Source organism: Dendronephthya gigantea, unplaced genomic scaffold (assembly GCF_004324835.1).
Source record: "Dendronephthya gigantea isolate DGI-Jeju-01 unplaced genomic scaffold, DenGig_1.0 000088F, whole genome shotgun sequence".
Taxonomy (NCBI): Eukaryota; Metazoa; Cnidaria; class Anthozoa; order Malacalcyonacea; family Nephtheidae; genus Dendronephthya; species Dendronephthya gigantea.
Window position 1 is genome coordinate 98,138 of NW_021163098.1, and position 22,791 is coordinate 120,928.

General features: G+C 38.3%; 1 long non-coding RNA gene across 1 annotated transcript; it reads right to left on the reverse strand.

The window, feature by feature from the left end:
* Positions 1-1,523: 1,523 nt before the first annotated feature.
* On the reverse strand, positions 1,524-20,856 carry LOC114533266. The gene is made up of 5 exons (XR_003688035.1): positions 20,735-20,856; positions 19,223-19,318; positions 11,451-11,588; positions 8,160-8,234; positions 1,524-2,150 (listed from the first exon to the last, which is right to left on the reverse strand). It is a non-coding gene; the product is annotated as an uncharacterized LOC114533266 (long non-coding RNA).
* Between the last annotated feature and the right edge of the window lie 1,935 nt (positions 20,857-22,791).

Genomic DNA, 22,791 nt, shown 5'->3' on the forward strand with positions numbered 1-22,791 from the left:
TGGAAAGAACACTACCGTACGTGTCAAGGATTTGGTTGAAATTAATATCGGTGGTGCGATCACAAAATTTTAGTCTTAAATAGTTTACGCCAACATGCACCAACCAGAAAAATTCCTCCACCTCACCTGTTCCAGCCAAATATATTCCACCATTTTTTAAAGCGTACTTATTCTCAGGTGAAATTTGAAATTCTAAAACGGACTTTAAATATTCTATCTCACAGAATTGCTTCTCACAAGCACGCCAAAGACGTCTATTTCCGTCTTTAACATCTGCAACAAACGCATGTTCCTCATACCCATTCAACGTCATCCAATCCCATAATGACTTATGATAAAGAGTCAGGCAACCATCATAAACTGGAAGAATTTCTGACATAATGTCAATAATCGCCGTGCGTATTTCAAATTCTCTCCAGGGCATACCCATGCATGTAAAAAGAATTTTCAGTGGGAGAGGCATGAATGCAGCGGCAATAACATTGATAAAACTTTTTAAAATAGATGAAAAGGTATCTTGCTTTAAACGTTGGAGGCGGCTTTTCAAACGTTTGAACTGTTTTTCGTAATATCCGGCAATACCATTGGGGATGCGATCACTTAAGTCGGGTTCAATTCCCAAGCCCTTTTCTCTTAATTCACGAACTAAGTGATAAGCGTACAAAAACGATCCCTCACACTTCCAAATAACTAACCTTAAACTATAATCGTCAAGATTAGGTAAATCACGATGAATAAACAGCGCAATATCTTGATTGTGATCTTCATCATCAGGAAGGATTTCTAACGGCTGTAAATGTTGAAGAACCTTCCGTACTTGTAGCTCCGGTCTGCTGGAAATGAATATCTTAATCCAATCAGGCAGTTCACAAAATTTCTCAGATATCAACTCCAAAAATTCGCTCTTCATATCAGTTTTACTCTCGTCCAAGGCATCAACAATGATCAACATTGGATCATTTCTGCGAAGAGAGTGTAGCGGATCGTTTAAAAGAACACGAAATGCGTCTGACAGCGAGTCCGAGAATGTTCACGACGAAGGATTTCGGTTAGTTTATCACGGAATCCATCAACATTCACACATTTGGCTGGCAAGGGACTGGACGATTCTGTGAGGATTGCTGTAATCAGAATTTCGAAAGTCGCAGAAATGGTGAGCTGCGAGTTGGCCACGTTCTCTATACAATTCAGAGATCTTTCCAGACAAAACACTTTTTCCAACGCCTGGACCTGCAGTTAGGATCATAACTCTGGTTTCTTTACTCACAAACCAACTTGAGAGTTTATCAAACAACCATTTTCTAGTGCCTTCATGAAATTTTTTACAAAGGTCGTCAATCTTTCCAGCGAAGTCAAATTTAGCGAGTTTCTCGACAGTTGAGTGATGAACATTCTCATCTACTGTTTTTCTTAGCTTGACTACTTCACTTTTAATATCACTTAAATCTGATTTCAAATCATCGTTTTGTAGTTTCCATTGAACAGTTGAGTTATGAACATTCTGATCTACTGTTTTTTTAGCTTGACTACTTCACTTCTAACATCACTTAATTCTGATTTCAAGTCATCGTCTTGTTGTTTCCATTTTTTTAATCTGTTAATATAACTTTCTTCTTCAGGGCTAAGAGGAGTCACTTTCAACTCATCAATATCCTTTTGAGGAATTCCCAAGTTGACCAACGGTACCGAAATCTCTTGCCACAATTTTTCAAACGTTGTGTCGTCCAAACTTGCAGTTGGAATATGACCATACACTTCATTCCTGAACATTTTGACTCTCAAAATGTTTGCTGATATAGATGTATCGCTAGCTGGAGGCATAACATTCCACCCAGTCGCTGGTGGAGACAATCCACAAATATTTCGAAGTAGGACAGTCAGTAAGGTGACATCGAAGTTGTTTGAATCTGGTACACCAGATATTGGGAAGAGTAAATCCCATTGCGGGGTTTTAATTATATTGTATCGTATTCTCTGCAGGGTCATCTTGTTGGCATTCAATGCGGAGGCCAAGGAGGAAGGTGGATGCACCAAATGTAGAGCAAGTCTCAAAGCATCTCCTCCTTTATCTACCAACAGTTGACAAACCCGGGAATAATTAGCTTTGCTTTTTATTGGATCCATTAAACTGATCTTTAAATTGAAAATCCCTGAAACCAAAGAAGGAAATGATTGGAGATTGTTCTGATGAAAACAAGGCACTTACTTTACTTTATTTTAAAAATTTACAAACATGCTACGTTCCTTATACCAGCTACTCAGGGAAAAGGATGACCAAATTCAGTGAGTTAAAATGGAACAGCACATTTCCACAAGCATGCGGTCATATATTCGAAGGAAAAATAGGATATCCCAACAACGGAAGCTAATATTTAGGACATTTAATTCGAAGTGTATATATTAGGAAGCTAATATTTAGGACATTTAATTCGAAGTGTATATTCTTATATCTGATCCTCTTATGCTGCACTGATTCCATACAACACAAATGTGAAGTCAGTGCTGCTGTATGGTTCAGAAACATAGAGGACATTCTTGTTTTCTTTGATGGTTAACGATATAAAACCAAAAGATCCAGATAAAAATATGTTAGTCAAGTTCGCAGATGACATGACAGTCAGCGCACCGGTTACCACTTCTGGGGACACCGCTTCCAACGAAGTTAAAAATATTAGAGATTGGACATATGAAAACAGAATGACTCTGAATCTATCTAAGACATGGGAAATGGTCATAAGTAAGAGATCATTAAATCAGTTACCACCCCCAATTAATGGGATTGAACGAAAGAAATGGCTCACACTCCTTGGTGTAAGCTTTCAAGACGATCCTTGTTGTTGGGATATCCATGTAGACGGTTTATTGTCTAAAGCTAGTGGACGAATGCATATCTTAAGAGTATGCAAACTATATGGTTACCCCCGTGATCAATTGACCAAATTATTTGAAACTTTGATCCTTTCCTTGTTTACCTACGCAATCGAAGTATGGGGCTCAGCATTACTGAAGAAATACTTAAAACGGATAGATCAATTTTTCAAACGAGCTAATCGATATGGATATACGGACAAAGAATATAATATGTCTTCACTAATTGAAGAGAGAGATAAAACTTTATTTGGAAAAATAATTAAAGATACTGAACATAGTCTTTATGACCTCTTGCCTGATGAGAAACAAAGAACATTAAGGGCACAGAACCACGATTATACCCTCCCCCAAGTTAAAACAGAAAGGTTTAAACGATGCTTTGTAAATAGATGCCTTTTTAATAATTTTTAAATATGATTGATATAAACTTGAAATTTTTTAACTTATAGAATAATGTAAATATTTATACATATTGTATCTTAATTATCCATGTAAAGTCACACGTTTGTTGTGGCTAAATTTTTAATAAAGACTTTACATACATACATACATACAAAACCATAGTACGTTTGTTAAGGTGGCTCCCAATACGTGTAATTAGTACAGTTTGAGACGCGATCTATTAAGATCAGACGCGCATGGAGTAATCGCGATTCTTCAAAAACGGCTCGCTCTGTTTAAAGGCGTTGCTGGAAGTTTATGTCAGAGAAATAGGACATAAAGTTTCAAATTAACTTTTGGGAGTCTGCCAATCAAAAAATCGAGAGAGGAGAGAGAACGCACGTTGAGAGGCAGAGACTGATAGAACAGAGTTATAAGAGACGGAGAAGTAAAAATTGCGATTTAATCGAGTTCTAAAAGTCTATTGTAGCACTGAGATTCAGAGCTAATATTTAGGACATTTAATTCGAAGTGTATATTCTTATATCTGATCCTCTTATGCTGCACTGATTCCATACAACACAAATGTGAAGTCAGTGCTGCTGTATGGTTCAGAAACATAGAGGACATCACCCACAAAGTTTACAACACGGGAAGTTTACAACTTCGGTGTATCGTAAAAACCTACGTTTACTGGTCTCTTCACGAATTTCCATAGCTTTATACCACTCAGTTATAAACGCTGCTTAAAAATATCATGTTTACTCCATCGCATTTTCAATCTCTGCTCGAGTTATGAAAACTTCCACGTCCAACTCGAAATTGTTAGAAAGTTATTCCAGGTCAACGGGTTTCCTTCGCATTTATTCGACCGTCTGGTCCGAAAATTTCTCGATAATACGTTCGTTCCAAAACCGCCTATCCTAACAGCACCTAAGAAAATCATCTATTTTTGTCTCCCTTTTACTGGGTTACACTCTATTCAGATTCGCACCCAAATCAACCGTCTTTGTAGCGCCGCTTTTCCGCATTTGGATGTTAGATTTGTTTTTCGTTCTACTAGAAGGCTCTCTTCACTCTTTCCGTTTAAAGATAAAGTCCCTAAGTACCTGAGATCTGGTGTAGTTTATTTATTTAAGTGTCGATGCTGTTCCGCGTCGTATGTGGGTCAAACCACGCGTCATTTACACACCAGAATATCAGAGCACTTGGGAATATCACCCATCACTGGTAAACAGACCTCAAGCCCTGTTATGTCCAGTATACATTCGCACCTAAAGGCTTGCGGACACCCGGCTAGCTTTGACGAATTTAGAATCCTCTCTTCCTCATCTGACTCTTATGAGCTAATGATACATGAGAGTCTCCTCATCACCAAACTTAAGCCTTCTCTTAATGTTCAAGGCAACTCTATCCCTCTCAATTTATTTTAGTCCTTACTTCGTATTGTCATCGTGTCGTGACGTCTCTGTCCCTTGTCCTCTCATGTACCGCTTGTTCTTACGTTGTCCTTGTTATCACCTTTTGTAAATTGATACCTTGTAAATATATTACTAGTCTACATATTCAAATTATCATGTAATTTATCATTTAGTCTGAAGATGTCTTAAGTTAAGACGAAACGTTACTACCAAATATATTTTTATTATTCTCAAATGGTTTGATTGTCTCTTATGGCTTTACTGAAAGCACTATGTTGGGCTTTAATATTTATACTTCGAATACGCTTCCCGCTCGGCACGTCTCTGGCAACAGCATTGTATCAATTATGCACTGTATGCATGCAGAATATCAGGTATCGACTTACTATCGACATATATATTGGTGTTAGGGATCTATCAATACATAAACAACACAGCGTCGTTTCTTCCTAACCTCTTAGCTCTATGGAATAAAGCTTCCAAATTATATTTGTGTTGAATTGAATGCTCGTATTTTATAACATAAGTTGATAAATTGCGTAGGTTCTCCAAGAATTGCTTGATTTTAATCTAGGCCGTCCTCAGGATATTTTACAGGGGGGAAGGGTTAAGGTTATCTAAACCGACTGATCGACGGACTTGTACCGACTACACTCCAGATGAAACTTTGTCAAGTTTATATTGGATCGGTCTATAGTGACAAAAATATTTTTCTGCCTACAAAATAGCAATTTTACCCACTGAACCTCATGCAGAATAAAATTTCTGGGGGTGTAACATCCCCACACCCCCCCGTAGCTCCGAGCCTGATTTTAACGCCCGGAATGTTTTGAAGCAATGCTCGTCGCACCTCGCTTTTTCACATTGTGAATAATGTTCAAGCTCACGGCACATGCGCAGTTGCGACGTACAAGAAAAAATCGGCTGTTCCGGGGAGAAAATCTGGGATAATTCCTTTAAAACAAAACCCAAACCGCAATGCTTCAAAATTTACAAGGGTCAAAATTCCTCAATATCCTGGTGAACTTAGCAAAAGGGATAGTGCATTAATAAATAAAGCAAGTTAAACTGATTTACAAACTTTAATCTGAAACTGATCACGTACAAAAAGTTACAATAAGCATAAATCAACCTACCCCTGGAAAGTTTACACTATGACTGACTGACCTCCTCGTTTGAAATTTCGCAACTCATCACAACAAACTTTCTTTGAAAGAAACTTTGCACTAAAAATGTTCGGAGGGTACGCACATCGCACATAGATCAGGGGTGATACAGCCGTTTCCCCGCCCGTGTTTCACAGCGCCCTGGCTCAGCTGAAAAGGAATGCGAGGCAATCCAGAGGCTTAAACACTTAAACAAATGTTGCTAAACAGCTTCCTAGCGTTTAATCAATGTGTTCTTGTTCTGTTAGCATAAATGCTCAACAAAATATAGTTTGAAAACAAAAGATTTGAAGCTTTCACACACGGTAAAAACGAATCGTCTGAATTAATAACCTTGGGCCGGTTGTATGAAAGCTGGATAGCGCTATCCACTGGATAGAGATTTTTTAAACCGTTCTAAAATTGGTCGAAAAGTGATAAAATTCCTCGATTTAGGAACACTAAGATTTAATCGAAGTAAAGAGAATGCCAATGGCTGATTTTAAAGCGATTGAATAAATCACTATCCGGTGGATAGCGCCATCCGGCTTTCATACAAACGGTCCCTTGTGCATAATTTAAGCCCCAAAATGGCCATTTCACAGCTGTCAGATGTGAATGATATGAGCTGTCAAAAGATTGCGGAAGGCGTATTTCGAAATTTAACTTATTCTCCATGATAGTGATACAAAAATGCACAATTCTGAACCAGTGATTAGATTTTCGTGTTAAAACTTCATAAACACCAATTTCTGCCGTGTTTGTTTATCATGTTGTACCTTTGTGAGTTCCTGAAAATCAGGGCGTGGCAAACGAATTAAGGGATGTCATGTGATCTTCACCAACTTTTAGAAATAATAAAAGTATCTAAAATATCCAAAATGGAACATGTTATAGATCTATGTATTCAAAGATTATCCACTATGTGTTGACTATTGTACCAAAGTTTTCATCTCTGCTTTTCTGATGAATAATAACACTTTGATCAACTTCAAACATAGCCCCACACAACTCAGTCCCAAACTCCTTTGCTATATTATAATGATGTATTCCTTAAAAGATTATCGCAGCGAGTAATTTAGATTGATTAAAAGATAGCTGACATTGATTGTCCTATCTATAGTCACTTATGATGTTGCTACATACATGTACTGTACATGAACCATACATACAGACAACTGGTTGTTGACTTTTTCAAGAGTTGGACTGAAAGCAATACATTTACAGAGCAACAGTGTGTGAATTATGTAATTAGCTAGATATTGTCATTCAGTTTAACCAGAAACAGTTCTTGGTCTTGACGATGCAGTCAGGGGCGTAACTAGAACGATAGTTCAGGAAAGCTCGCACACGCTGGTTCTTAATTCAAGGGACTGTATCTTTCGTATTTTCGTTTATTTACGTTTAATTCTCTATCTCATTACATTCAATTTTCGGTTCTAACAACAATCTATTCACGATCAGTTCACAATCTATTGACAATCTACTCACAATCCCCTCATAATCTGCTCACAATCTCTCGCTCATACAATTTAGCTCTCTATTTATAAAAACTGGTGACTCCCTTTTGGCACATACAATTTGCAGTTCCGTTCTCTTTTGCCCACAAGGGAGCATTTCTGCGTTATCTTGTTAGGTCCATCGTCCGTTCCAACATAATGTTGGCAAAAACAATCTTTTACTTCACAAACAAATTTAACATAAAATTCTACTTGGCAATAACAACTATTTCACATAACAAACAAATTTAACATAACATTCTACTTGCCAATAACAACTATTTTACTTTTACGCAACTTTTATGACACATGTTACAAAACCTCAAAATTTATATTTTGATCATCAACTTTTCTAAAACTTCCTCCAAATCTCGATCAGCACTTTCCCCAATACAAAATTTCAGCCGTTAGTGGTTAGTGATCTCCTGTATTTAGGATTTTACACTAGTGTTTGTTAACATTAACAGTTACACTCATCAACGTTAACATTAACAGTTAACAGTTATACTCAACATTAGTATTCAAGTTTATATTATTAGCATAAATTATAGAGAACATTACAGTAATATATAGAGATCATCGGACACGTTGTTTTAACTTTTATAGTCGGCCATTGTTGATAGATATTGTTTGCTTAGCGAGAACAAAAGACACAATTCTTAAATATACTCCATTATTATTCGAAATAAACCAAATAATCTGACAGTGTTCACTTTTTCACTTCATAAAATGAGAATTTAATATGATAAAGATATTTATATATGCACATCTGCTGATATAGTTTTTAAATAAATGAACAGAAACTGGAGATACAAAATGTGTAATAAACCACAATCCCTTACCTTCTCATTCAATAGCAGAGCAAAGACATCATTCAATTTGGAACATTGTTAACACAGAGAAAATGAATCCAGATTCTTAAGGAAAAAATCAGAAAAAATCATGAAAAAATGAAAATATCACATTATTCACTACATGGGGGAGATCATGCATGCATGCTTGGAATCCATGTTGGGAGTCAAAAATTGTGCAAGATATCTGTGAATAAAACATGGTTTCAACTAAAGCTGTATGGTGAACAAAGGGTGTAAGCAGTATACTTTCAAAAAATTACTTCCTCTTAAATCTAACTATAACTGCAGTTGTGCATGTGCACTTACTGTTACCCTGCAGCAACACTTTGGTAACCATGGGGGTGATGGAAATCCTTAAAAGTTGGCTTCTGCAACTTCCGGTGTTATGGCAGACGCTAGAGTATTATAGTTATTAACATACTAATGAGATAACGTGGGTGGTTGGCTATAAAAGAGCCCAGCGATACATAGCTGGCCATAGCTTACAATAACGAATATTGCATGTGAACGTAAAGGTGTAACGAAGTGTACAAAGGTCACAAACTTTTTGAACCGTGTTTATCAACTACAACATCGTGTCAGTGTCTTTGATTGTCTAAACGGATTTGAACTAAATACGCGTCTCTTTGTGCCCCTGTAATCGCTGAAGTCAACGTACAACGGGATTTTGGCCCTTACATTTGTTCAAAAAGTTTGTGACCTTTGTACACTTCGTTACACCTTTACGTTCACATGCAATTATGAAGAAGTTTAGTGCCGACTATAATCAGTCAACCGATGTTAATGGCGATGCTTATGGCGAAGTTCAAGGAGATACTGCTAGTGAGACTAATACAAGAGAATCTCGTACTAAAAGGTATACGGAAAAAGGACGAGAATATAGATCTCAGCAGTTGAAAGGCAAACAAACATCAAGCTTAGCAGCCGTGACACTGAAAAGAACAGAACTAACTCGATTAATGACAGACGATAACGATTTACACTTAGTTAAGTCTGCACTGGATCATTTCAATAACTTATTCATGGCATACCAGCAAGTACATTATGAATACGTAGATACGTTATCATCAGAAGTGAATTTAGAACTTGAAATACAACGATATGAATCAAGAGAGAAGTCTACTTTGGATTTCCGTCAGCAGGTAAAAGAATGGATTTCGCGCGCTGAAGATCGACTGTCTGATCAGTTAGCTAAGGACGAAGAATGGAAAAGCTCTAAGTCTAACAAGTCAGCCGGAACATCTAAGAGCTCTCGAGAGTCTAAATCGTTTACAAGTTCATCAGCTTCATCTCGTACAAAGGAAAGAGTAAAATTGGCTGAATTATTGGCGGAAAAGACGATGCTTAAACGTAAACAAGCTCTTAAGGCGGCTGAAGAGGATTTACAGTTAGAAACAGAAATTGCAAAGGCACGAGCGAGAGAAAGAGTTTATAAAGAAATGGTTCAAGTCGTAGATGAGGAATCAACTAAAGTAAAGGAAAAAGACGAAATCCCTCAAGCCCAAGAAGAAGAGAAGCCGAGACCCTTAACAACGCCAATGAAGCCACCAACTACGCCAGTTGTGGAACCACCGAGAAGAACATTACCAACACCAGAGTTATCAGTTTCTACATTATCTGATTTCAGAAGTCCACCAAAATCACCCCGTAAACCAAAGTATGACCCTCGACTAGACCCTATGGTGCCAGAGTTCCAAAATCGTATTACCTCCACAAATACCAATAATTCAAGATTCCAATCCCACAACGAGAGAAATTCAACACCAGTCTATCCAACTACAGTATCACATGAAAGGTCTTTACAACAAATAGTAATGGCGCAACAACAGCAAACTGAACGTATAATGCTCGCAAATATGCAACTTGCTGCTGCTATGAGTCTACCAAAACCAGAGGTGCCAAAGTTCAAAGGTGACCCAGCGGAATTCAGTTCATTCATAAAGGCCTTTGACGCACGTATAGAATCAAAAGCCACTAATCACGCGGACTGTTTATATTATCTGAATCAGCACCTTATAGGCGAGCCTAAAGAACTAATCGGAGGATGTTTATATATGGAACCGGAGCAAGGGTATCTAGAAGCAAGAAATTTACTTGCACAAGAATATGGTGATTCCTACAAGATCTCAACAGCATACGTGAATAAGGTCCTTGGTTGGTCTACAATCAAATATGACGACGAAGTTGGACTTAAACGTTTTTCACTGTTTCTAAAGAAAATTAAAAATGCCACGACTGCTATGTCTTACATGACTGTGCTAAATCATCCAACGAACATGCAAACAATTGTTAAAAAGTTACCAGCTAACCTTCAATCTAAATGGCGAGATCAAGTTACAAGATTGAAGAAAACGCAAAGGAAGATCGCACAATTTGAAGAATTGGTTGCCTTTGTGGATATGTGTGCGGAATCTGCTAACGATCCCATATATAGCAAAGATGCTTTAAGTGGAAAACGTACGGAGATCAAAGACAAAAGAAAATTAGGTGACCAAAGTTCAAGCTTTGCAACCAATGTGGAACAGTCTACTTCCTTAAAACCAGAAGAAAAAATAGAAAGCGAAGTCTCAAAGATGAATCGATGCCCTTGTTGTAAACAAGAGCATCAGCTAGATGAGTGCGATAACTTTACGAAAAGGTCAATTGAAGACAAAAGGTTATTCCTTAAAGAAAGACGAATGTGTTTCTCGTGTTATGGGCATAATCACATGGCCAAGGGGTGCCTTCAAAAGAAAAGGTGCAAAACTTGTGGTAAACTTCACCCTACCGCATTGCACATTCCTGGATTTAAGTTACCAATCAAGAACTCTGAAGGCGATATACATGACAAGGAAAAGTTAAATACTGGCTTTGTCGGTGTTCCTGTAACCAACAAAAAGGACGACAAAGAGATCTCCCTAAATGAACCTGTTATTTATCATGCGATTCTTCCGGTAAAGGTGAAAAAAAAAGGTAGTGAAAAGACAGTGACCACTTATGCATTTTACGATAACGGCAGTGGTGGGTCCTTCATTACAGAGAACCTCCAGAATCAGTTAGATGCAATAGGTGTCAAGACAACGTTACAGCTTGGTACAATGCACGGACAGAGCATAGTAAATAGTTGTATTCTCACTGACCTTATTGTCACTGATATAAACGACGAGAACCCCATCGAGATAAACAAGATGTTCACAAGAGAATTTATTCCTGTGGAACACAACCAAATTCCAACCCCAGAGATTGTTGCTGACTGGATGCATCTTGAACAAGTTGTTCACGAAATGCCATGCTACATACCTGGTCTAGAGATTGGCCTTCTCATTGGTAGCAACTGTATTTCAGCCCACGAGCCTTTGAGAGTAATACCAAGCACAAGAGAAGGTCCCTTCGCTGTTCTACTACGACATGGATGGACGATTAGTGGTCCACTACGCCCTGAACCACAACGAAAGACCGAAAAGATTACGGTAAATCGAATAACAGTTCGTGAAATACAACACGTTAAAGAAATCGTCACACCCAAATTATTATTAAATGCACTTGCAATCGACTTCAACGACCAGAACATAGTTTCCACCGATCATATGGAGAAGAGTTACTCCCAACAAGATAAATTGTTCATGAAATGTAAGGGCCAAAATCCCGTTGTACGTTGACTTCAGCGATTACAGGGGCACAAAGAGACGCGTATTTAGTTCAAATCCGTTTAGACAATCAAAGACACTGACACGATGTTGTAGTTGATAAACACGGTTCAAAAAGTTTGTGACCTTTGTACACTTCGTTACACCTTTACGTTCACATGCAATATTCGTTATTGTAAGCTATGGCCAGCTATGTATCGCTGGGCTCTTTTATAGCCAACCACCCACGTTATCTCATTAGTATGTTAATAACTATAATACTCTAGCGTCTGCCATAACATTCCCGACCTCTTAAACAATGATAAGAACATTGTTTAACTATACATCAGTTTACACAACAACTAATTAAACTGTACTATCTGTTCCATATGTTCGTTTAGATAGTCAGATCAAGTTTCTGCTTTTCTTCGTTTTCTAATAAAAGTACTAGCTTGTTAATAGGACGGTGCAGTTCTGTAGTGGACGTCTTTAATTTTGCACTTCTCACGTATCCTTTCGCATCTGGGTAAACTTCTGTTACGCGACCCATTGACCATACATTTCTTGGCGAATTGTCGTCTTTAATTAACATTATGTCGCCTACCGCAACGTTTCTTTTCGTTTTGGTCCACTTTTGTCGGTTTTGAAGGGATAGCAAATACTCCATTTTCCATCTTGACCAAAACAAATTAGCTAGGTATTGTACTCTACGCCATCGTCGACGAACGTACAAATCCTCACGGTCAAACACACCAGGTGGTGGTAATACTACGGATGTCTTCATGGTTAGTATGTTGCTTGGTGATATTGGATTTAGATCGTTGGGATCACTAGATGGAAAGGTTAGTGGTCGCGAGTTGACAATTGCTTCGACTTCACATAATACGGTATGGAAAGACTCGTCATCCAGTTGTTCACCGTTTTCATAAAGGATGCCCGCCAATATTTTGCGAACGCTTCGTATCTGTCTCTCCCATACTCCGCCCATATGACTAGACGCTGGTGGGTTGAAAATCCACTCAATGTCAATTCGATTTAACTTGTTTTGAATAAGAACATGATCTATTTGCTTTAGAGCACTGTCCAGTTCCGACTTTGCTCCAATAAAGTTTGTACCGTTGTCGCATCGAATTTGTCGTATAGGTCCTCTGCGAGCAATAAAACGTCGTAATGCATGTATAAAGGAATCTGTGCTCAACGAATTAGCTACTTCGATGTGTATGGCTCTGCTTGAAAGACATGTAAATAGGGCTCCATATCTCTTTAATACCTTTCTCCGCTCCTTAATTTGAAACGGGCCAAAAAAATCCACACCGACATACGTAAAGGGTGGAGCTGGGTTGACGCGTTCCTTAGGAAGATCTGCCATTATCTGATCGGTCGGTGGAGCTCGAATGCGTCGGCAAGTGACACATTTGAAGAGACATTCGCGAACAGCAGCATTGGCACTTATTATCCAGTATTTCTCTCTTAGGGCTGCAAGGACATGACCGCGACCAGCATGACCTAACAATCGATGAACATGCCGAATGATAAGCGTTGTGATATGATTCTTACGTGGTAGGATTATAGGATTCTTTGTAGCTTCTGCCAACTCGGCTTTTGCCAAACGACCCCTAACATGAAGAATACCTTCGGAGAAAAATGGATTTAGCTTGTAGATGGAACTTGATTTTTTAATCTCCGTTTTTTTTTGTTTATCTTGCTTTCGCGCATCTTTTTCTCCAGAACCCATGATAACGTTAATAGCTCGAATTTCGTTTTCAAAGGCTCGTGCCTGCGTACACCTTACGATACAGCGTTCAGCTTCTTCCAGTTCTTCAAGTGAAATCAACGGTAGCAACGGTGGTGGATTCTTCCCTTGCGTTGTTTGTTTCTTTACGCTTGGAGTAGTATTATTATTATCGACTAAGCCTCTTCTTTGTGTAATTCGTTGCATCAGTAATTTACGTATTCGAAGTATTATTGCCACTGCTTTCTTCAGCCGATGCCAATCTGAAAAGGCTTCAAACAGTTTATTGACTGTTGCCATGGAAAGGTTGATGGATATCCTTGAGCATTTAACTACCTTAATTTCTGGATCGTTTTTATCCGTGACCCCCGGCATATCTGGTTGTTGTGGCCACGTACTCTCTTCTTGCCACAGGAAGTCTGGACCCCGGATCCACTTCCGTTGATTTACCAAAGTTTGGCTATCCATTCCTCTTGATGCGTAATCTGCTGGATTCTCCCGTGACTCTACATATTGCCATTGCTTTAAATCGGTCAAGTCTCTGATAATTTGTACGCGGTTCCCAACGAATACGTGAAATCTGGTATGCTCATTCCGTATGTAGCAGAGGACTGTTGTCGAATCGGTATAATACGTTATGGTATCAGGTTTCATTTCTAATTCTTCGTGTAATAACCGTCCCAAACGGGCAGACAAAGTTGCAGCAACAAGCTCTTTGCGTGGAATCGTAACGACTTTCACTGGAGAAAGGCGTGACTTTCCCATTAAAAAAGCACAGTGGATTTGACCTTTGTCATCTTGGAGACGGAGGTACGCTACTGAGCCATATCCATAGAAGCTTGCATCTGAGAATATATGGATTTGCCGTGAAACTATTTCTCCAAACCAAGATGGTATCAAACTTCGGCTTTCTCTAAATTGCTCAAGGTCTTGAAGCTCGGTTTTCCATTTAGACCATCTGGCTTGATATTGTTGTGGAATCTCATCGTCCCAACCCAACGATTCTTCTTTGCATAGATCTTGGAGAATCTTCTTCGCCAGTAACACAAACGGCGAGACAAAACCAAGAGGATCGTACACTGAAGAAACAGTAGAAAGGATACCTCTTCTTGTTGCTGGTTTAGAACTTAGGGTTATACAAAATTCAAAGGTATCAGATTCAATACACCAATAGACACCAAGAGCGCGTTCGATAGGTAAGGTTCCATGGTTCAAGTCCAAGTTTTTTAGTCCTTTAGAACGTTACTCTTCAGGGATTGATTGCAATACAGCACGTGAGTTGCTAGTGAACTTGGTTAGGTGAAAACCCCCTTTATCACACGATTTACGCACGCCATCAACCAGTTTGATAGCCAGGATGGAATTATTAGCCGCCTTTAAACAACCATCTACATAGAAGTTTCTTTTAATAGTTTCTGCGACGAATGAACTTAATTCTTTCTCATTATCTGTGGCGGTTTTCTTCAGAGCAAAGTTGGAACAGCTCGGTGATGAAACAGCGCCAAACAGGTGCACCGCCATACGATATTTTTCCATTTAAGCGTTGAGATCGCCATTGGGCCACCATAAGAAGCGAAGGAAGTTTCTTTGGAGTCTGGAAACACGCACTTGGGGGAACATGGTCTCAATATCAGCCATAAAGCCAATGGAACCTTCTCGAGATCTTGTCAATACACCGACTAGACTGCTGGTAAGATTTGGACCAGGTAAAAGCTGATCGAGGGACGTCCCATAAATCGAGCACTACAGTCAAACACAACACGGATCTTTTCTGGCTTTTTTGGATTATAGATGCCGTGATGAGAGATATACCATACTTGACCGAGTTTTGATGACGAAGTTTCTCTCGGAACCTTTTCCGCATCTCCTTGAGCGATGACATTTTGAACGAAGTTAATGTAGTCCTTTCGATATTTCTTTTTTTTTTTTTTCATCTTTCAGCATCTTTCTTTTCTGTAACTCAGCGCGTTTAACAGCTTGCGTCTTGTTATTTAGCATCATGACATCTTCATTCTTAAATGGTAACGGAACTTCATAATGACCATCAATGTATCGAACGCCTTCCTCCACTTTCCTTCAGGAACAATTTATCTTATTGGGAGTAGCTCTTCTCCATATGATCGGTGGAAACTATGTTCTGGTCGTTGAAGTCGATTGCAAGTGCATTTAATAATAATTTGGGTGTGACGATTTCTTTAACGTGTTGTATTTCACGAACTGTTATTCGATTTACCGTAATCTTTTCGGTCTTTCGTTGTGGTTCAGGGCGTAGTGGACCACTAATCGTCCATCCATGTCGTAGTAGAACAGCGAAGGGACCTTCTCTTGTGCTTGGTATTACTCTCAAAGGCTCGTGGGCTGAAATACAGTTGCTACCAATGAGAAGGCCAATCTCTAGACCAGGTATGTAGCATGGCATTTCGTGAACAACTTGTTCAAGATGCATCCAGTCAGCAACAATCTCTGGGGTTGGAATTTGGTTGTGTTCCACAGGAATAAATTCTCTTGTGAACATCTTGTTTATCTCGATGGGGTTCTCGTCGTTTATATCAGTGACAATAAGGTCAGTGAGAATACACGACGAGATACATATCGTGTGATAAAGGGGGTTTTCACCTAACCAAGTTCACTAGCAACTCACGTGCTGTATTGCAATCAATCCCTGAAGAGGAACGTTCCAAAGGACTAAAAAACTTGGATTTGGACCATGGAACCTTACCTATCGAACGGGCTCTTGGTGTTTATTGGTGTATTGAATCTGATACCTTTGAATTTTGTATAACCCTGAGTTCTAAACCAGCAACAAGAAGAGGTATCCTTTCCACTGTTTCATCAGTGTATGATCCTCTGGGTTTTGTCTCGCCGTTTGTGTTAATGGCGAAAAAGATTCTCCAAGATCTATGCAAAGAAGAATCGTTGGGTTGGGACGATGAGATTCCACAACAATATCAAGCCAGATGGTCTAAATGGAAAACCGAGCTTCAAGACCTTGAGCAATTTAGAGAAAGCCGAAGTTTGATACCATCTTGGTTTGGAGAAATAGTTTCACGGCAAATCCATATATTCTCAGATGGAAGCTTCTATGGATATGGCTCAGTAGCGTACCTCCGTCTCCAAGATGACAAAGGTCAAATCCACTGTGCTTTTTTAATGGGAAAGTCACGCCTTTCTCCAGTGAAAGTCATTACGATTCCACGCATAGAGCTTGTTGCTGCAACTTTGTCTGCCCGTTTGGGACTGTTACTAAAAGAAGAATTAGAGATGCAACCTGATACCATAACGTATTATACCGATTCGACAACAGTCCTCTGCTACATACGGAATGAGCATACCAGATTTCACGTATTCGTTGGGAACCGCGTACAAATTATCAGAGACTTGACCGATTTAAAGCAATGGCAATATGTAGAGTCACGGGAGAATCCAGCAGATTACGCATCAAGAGGAATGGATAGCCAAACTTTGGTAAATCAACGGAAGTGGATCCGGGGTCCAGACTTCCTGTGGCAAGAAGAGAGTACGTGGCCACAACAACCAGATATGCCGGGGGTCACGGATAAAAACGATCCAGAAATTAAGGTAGTTAAATGCTCAAGGATATCCATCAACCTTTCCATGGCAACAGTCAATAAACTGTTTGAAGCCTTTTCAGATTGGCATCGGCTGAAGAAAGCAGTGGCAATAATACTTCGAATACGTAAATTACTGATGCAACGAATTACACAAAGAAGAGGCTTAGTCGATAATAATATTACTCCAAGCGTAAAGAAACAAACAACGCAAGGGAAGAATCCACCACCGTTGCTACCGTTGATTTCACTTGAAGAACTGGAAGAAGCTGAACGCTGTATCGTAAGGTGTACGCAGGCACGAGCCTTTGAAAACGAAATTCGAGCTATTAACGTTATCATGGGTTCTGGAGAAAAAGATGCGCGAAAGCAAGATAAACAAAAAAAAACGGAGATTAAAAAATCAAGTTCCATCTACAAGCTAAATCCATTTTTCTCCGAAGGTATTCTTCATGTTGGGGGTCGTTTGGCAAAAGCCGAGTTGGCAGAAGCTACAAAGAATCCTATAATCCTACCACGTAAGAATCATATCACAACGCTTATCATTCGGCATGTTCATCGATTGTTAGGTCATGCTGGTCGCGGTCATGTCCTTGCAGCCCTAAGAGAGAAATACTGGATAATAAGTGCCAATGCTGCTGTTCGCGAATGTCTCTTCAAATGTGTCACTTGCCGACGCATTCGAGCTCCACCGACCGATCAGATAATGGCAGATCTTCCTAAGGAACGCGTCAACCCAGCTCCACCCTTTACGTATGTCGGTGTGGATTTTTTTGGCCCGTTTCAAATTAAGGAGCGGAGAAAGGTATTAAAGAGATATGGAGCCCTATTTACATCTTTCAAGCAGAGCCATACACATCGAAGTAGCTAATTCGTTGAGCACAGATTCCTTTATACATGCATTACGACGTTTTATTGCTCGCAGAGGACCTATACGACAAATTCGATGCGACAACGGTACAAACTTTATTGGAGCAAAGTCGGAACTGGACAGTGCTCTAAAGCAAATAGATCATGTTCTTATTCAAAACAAGTTAAATCGAATTGACATTGAGTGGATTTTCAACCCACCAGCGTCTAGTCATATGGGCGGAGTATGGGAGAGACAGATACGAAGCGTTCGCAAAATATTGGCGGGCATCCTTTATGAAAACGGTGAACAACTGGATGACGAGTCTTTCCATACCGTATTATGTGAAGTCGAAGCAATTGTCAACTCGCGACCACTAACCTTTCCATCTAGTGATCCCAACGATCTAAATCCAATATAACCAAGCAACATACTAACCATGAAGACATCCGTAGTATTACCACCACCTGGTGTGTTTGACCGTGAGGATTTGTACGTTCGTCGACGATGGCGTAGAGTACAATACCTAGCTAATTTGTTTTGGTCAAGATGGAAAATGGAGTATTTGCTATCCCTTCAAAACCGACAAAAGTGGACCAAAACGAAAAGAAACGTTGCGGTAGGCGACATAATGTTAATTAAAGACGACAATTCGCCAAGAAATGTATGGTCAATGGGTCGCGTAACAGAAGTTTACCCAGATGCGAAAGGATACGTGAGAAGTGCAAAATTAAAGACGTCCACTACAGAACTGCACCGTCCTATTAACAAGCTAGTACTTTTATTACGAAAAAGAAAAGCAGAAACTTGATCTGACTATCTAAACGAACATATGGAACAGATAGTACAGTTTAATTAGTTGTTGTGTAAACTGATGTATAGTTAAACAATGTTCTTATCATTGTTTAAGGGGTCGGGAATGTTATGGCAGACGCTAGAGTATTATAGTTATTAACATACTAATGAGATAACGTGGGTGGTTGGCTATAAAAGAGCCCAGCGATACATAGCTGGCCATAGCTTACAATAACGAATATTGCATGTGAACGTAAAGGTGTAACGAAGTGTACAAAGGTCACAAACTTTTTGAACCGTGTTTATCAACTACAACATCGTGTCAGTGTCTTTGATTGTCTAAACGGATTTGAACTAAATACGCGTCTCTTTGTGCCCCTGTAATCGCTGAAGTCAACGTACAACGGGATTTTGGCCCTTACATCCGGAATCATCACATTTTAGCCTCAGAAAGTATTTTACACAGCCTTAACTTTTGGTATTAAAAATGCACCTCATACTTTAATTACTATTGATATGAACTTTATTGAAATGAAACCACAGATGTCTTTTATCCTCAATGCTTAAGATAGTCACCAAAAATCCAAACAAGCAATCTAGGTATGCAAATAACACACTTATTGATCTTGCTTAATTTCACCTGACTTTAGTGCTACTATATTACACTTTAATCAAACTTCTCTGCATAAAAAATCTTACATTTAGAAACTTTACACTAGATAAATTTACACTTTGTAAACCTAGTTTCCAGTCAACTAAACTGCAGAAATACAGGGTGAATATAAAAATGCAGCCTTAATAAATAATAATTCCCAGGGGCCTGCAATCTCTTGTTTTTAAATAGAAGCGAACATATATGAATACTAACAATTCTTCTTGCAACTTGCAATGTAATTCTACTTTTGAGAGATTTGGCAACTACAAAACTTTCATGTTTATTACACTCCATGTTCATTTCTTACACTTACATTGTGAATACTTGATGCTAGTCTCTTAAAAGTAGGATTGCATTACAAGTTGCAAGAAAAATTGCACAATGTAACATGGCCTTAAGTGGTTGCAGTTATTTTATACACCATAAAGAGTGGAAGAAAACAGATTGAGTCATGAATATTTATAGTGGGTGCCTTTCTTTTTATACACCTGGTAGAAGCTGTAAAAAAGTACCCCTATTGCAATTGAAATGAAGCTGTTGATGGAGTTTGAATGCATGATCAGCGCACTGGTGTAAATGACACATTGTGATTAGGTTGAGGCATTCGAATTAAGCGTCTCCCTTAAAATTTTACGCACAATAGGTTTAGCATAATAATAGCGCATTGAAATTATAACAAAAGCTTGTTTCATAGGGGGCACCTTTTTATACAACCTTTAGATTTGTAAACCTTCTTACCATTTATATTATCCTCGTAAGTAAATATTAAATGCTAGCAGAAATATTTAAATGTGTAAGCAATAAAAGTGCTCAAAGCATTCGAAGTAACGGAAACAAACAGAACCAATAAATTGTTCTTAAAAGTATGATTAATTCCTCACGGGAGAGGTATAAACAGCTTTTTGTGAAAAAACTTGTCTTATTCCTGAATGAACAATTAAAGGCAGATGAAACAGCTCAAAGTTGAAATATAAACACTACAATAGCACCACAGATATTTTCCTACGTCGCACAATGACGTTGTAAAGGCGTTGTAAATTTGTAATTACGTTGTAAAGGCGTTTAGCTTAAACGGTGGATAAGTTCAAAATAGAAAACAAAATTATCTATTTATTGAACGACTGAGCTGAAATATTTCGATTTAAATAGTTAAATTTTCAATGGAAGTATATATTTAATGCATAAAATGTCGTTTCAGTCATTCACAAAATGTATGAGAGTATTTTTAAACTTTTGCTTATCGACCGTTTAGCAGTTTAGCTAAACGCCTTTCGAACAACCGGCCCCTGATGCCCAATAAAGGCACCCACACCGACAAATACCTTGATATTTACATACAATTTGAACACAGTAATACCTTTGTTTATTCCTGAATGTTACACTTCGGAGATCAGAATGAAAATAAGAAATTTTTGTTGAAGAACAGTGTGTACATAACCGAGTAATATAGCTGCTGTATCGTCGTTTACTCATTAAATAGTTCCCTTGCCCAGCCTCGTACCCAGGCGCTTTATTGGAAAACATAAAGGCTGCATTCAGCGTAATATAGAGATCTGTGGCTAAAATGTGCGAGCGCGCAGGGGTGCTTGGGGAGGACGCGACAAATGAAGCGCCTGGCAGAAACCGCAGAATATGCAACAAATATGGCGCCGGCGGACGACTTATTCATATTCATAGATGCAAATGAGCAAATTGCCGTACACCCTATCACCGGGCGGTACATTTGGGAAAGATTTTGTGCAAAAATTGTCACTGCGTTGTATTATTCATCATTTTTGAATATCAAAGCACAAACAGTTATTAACGAGCGCTGAAAGAAGAGAATCTACTCGAATATGCAATGATTTACATCAGATTTAGGTTGCACATTTCTTCCATCTGTTTGACTTCTTTATTAATTTGTTTTTCTGGGGAATCTGTTATTTTAACACCTCCAGAAACACTAAGAATTTTGACTTTGACCTGGTACGTTTTTATCATGCTGAGTTTAATTTGAAAAATTGTTGCAATTTCACATTATGGTCTTTTGCAAAGCTCATTAGCCAGTTCAATGTTTCCATCATCTAATGCAGTAATAGCAGCAGTTGATTCTGTTCATCTAAGCCATTTTCCATTACATTAAGTTCATTCTGCATTACAGAAATATTATGGTTTACTACCATGTGGTTTTATTAACAAATTAGTGTAAATAACTGTATTAAATGTTAAGAAAAATTAACTATTGAAACCTATGTAGAGAGTAATTCATTAATATTCCTTTACAACACCAACACTCTTTGGTATACTGTACTGTACATGAAATTCAACTGGTGTACTAAAAAGCAAATAATAGACTTAATTCATCCCTACAGCAATATACTTATATACATCACACAATGTAGATGCAGGTTGTGTACAGTATTCCAAGAAATTACTATAATACATGTATAAATTATATTGTTCCATAGTCCTATTTACTAAAAGGAGATAAATATTTTCACATCCAACAACTATTTTCTTTTTTGTAGAATGTGGGAAAATTTCTTTAATTCCCGAGTCAAAGTATTATTTTTATTATCAGAATGCCATGTAAACTCATTAATAATGTCTGTTTTTCATGGACATTGGAGTCTTCACAATAGTCATTAGTCCAACAACCTTTCTAATTCAGAGCATAAATTTGGTGATTTATATCTTCCACTACCTATGAAAAGCATAAATATGTATAATTTATGAATAACAGTCCCAATTTCTGACAATCGAGTCTTGATATATAATATGTACTTATGTTTATTGTTAAATTCACACAAACTCCAAGCATTGGGGTTAAAGCATGTTTCCCTGCTGAAATGATTCTTTTCCTTCCTCTTTCTGTGGGGTGCTGGTAACAATCTGACCTGGAGTTTGTTATTGTATATCACTAGTAACACGCATATAAATTGCAACTTGATAGCATATTTGATATAGAATGAAAATAAAAATGTATTATTGTTTAATTAATATCAATAGTGGAAATATTTAAATCTCAAGGCAACTAAGCACTCGCCTCTAACACTCAATTCTTGATTCTTCGATACCAAACGTATACCTTTCCTCCTCCGAGCTTGACGATACTTTTGTAAGGAAATTAAGACGAATTTAAATAGTGTTAAATACTGCGCGACTGCATAGTAACACAGAGGAGTATACTCATACACTGTTTACGAAACGAGATTTGTCAAAATAGTCGTAAAATAAAAAAATTCAGTATAAAGCTACCTTCAAATGATGGTTTTTGAAACGATCGTTCCAAATCATCCATAATTTTGATCGCAGGTTCAATTCTTCTTCAAAATATATCTACATATTGTAGCCTTCACGCATTTATCACTTTTTGCAAAAGTGGGAGCCGGAAATCTGCATATTCTGCCAGGCGCTTCGTTCTCCCGTCGCGTC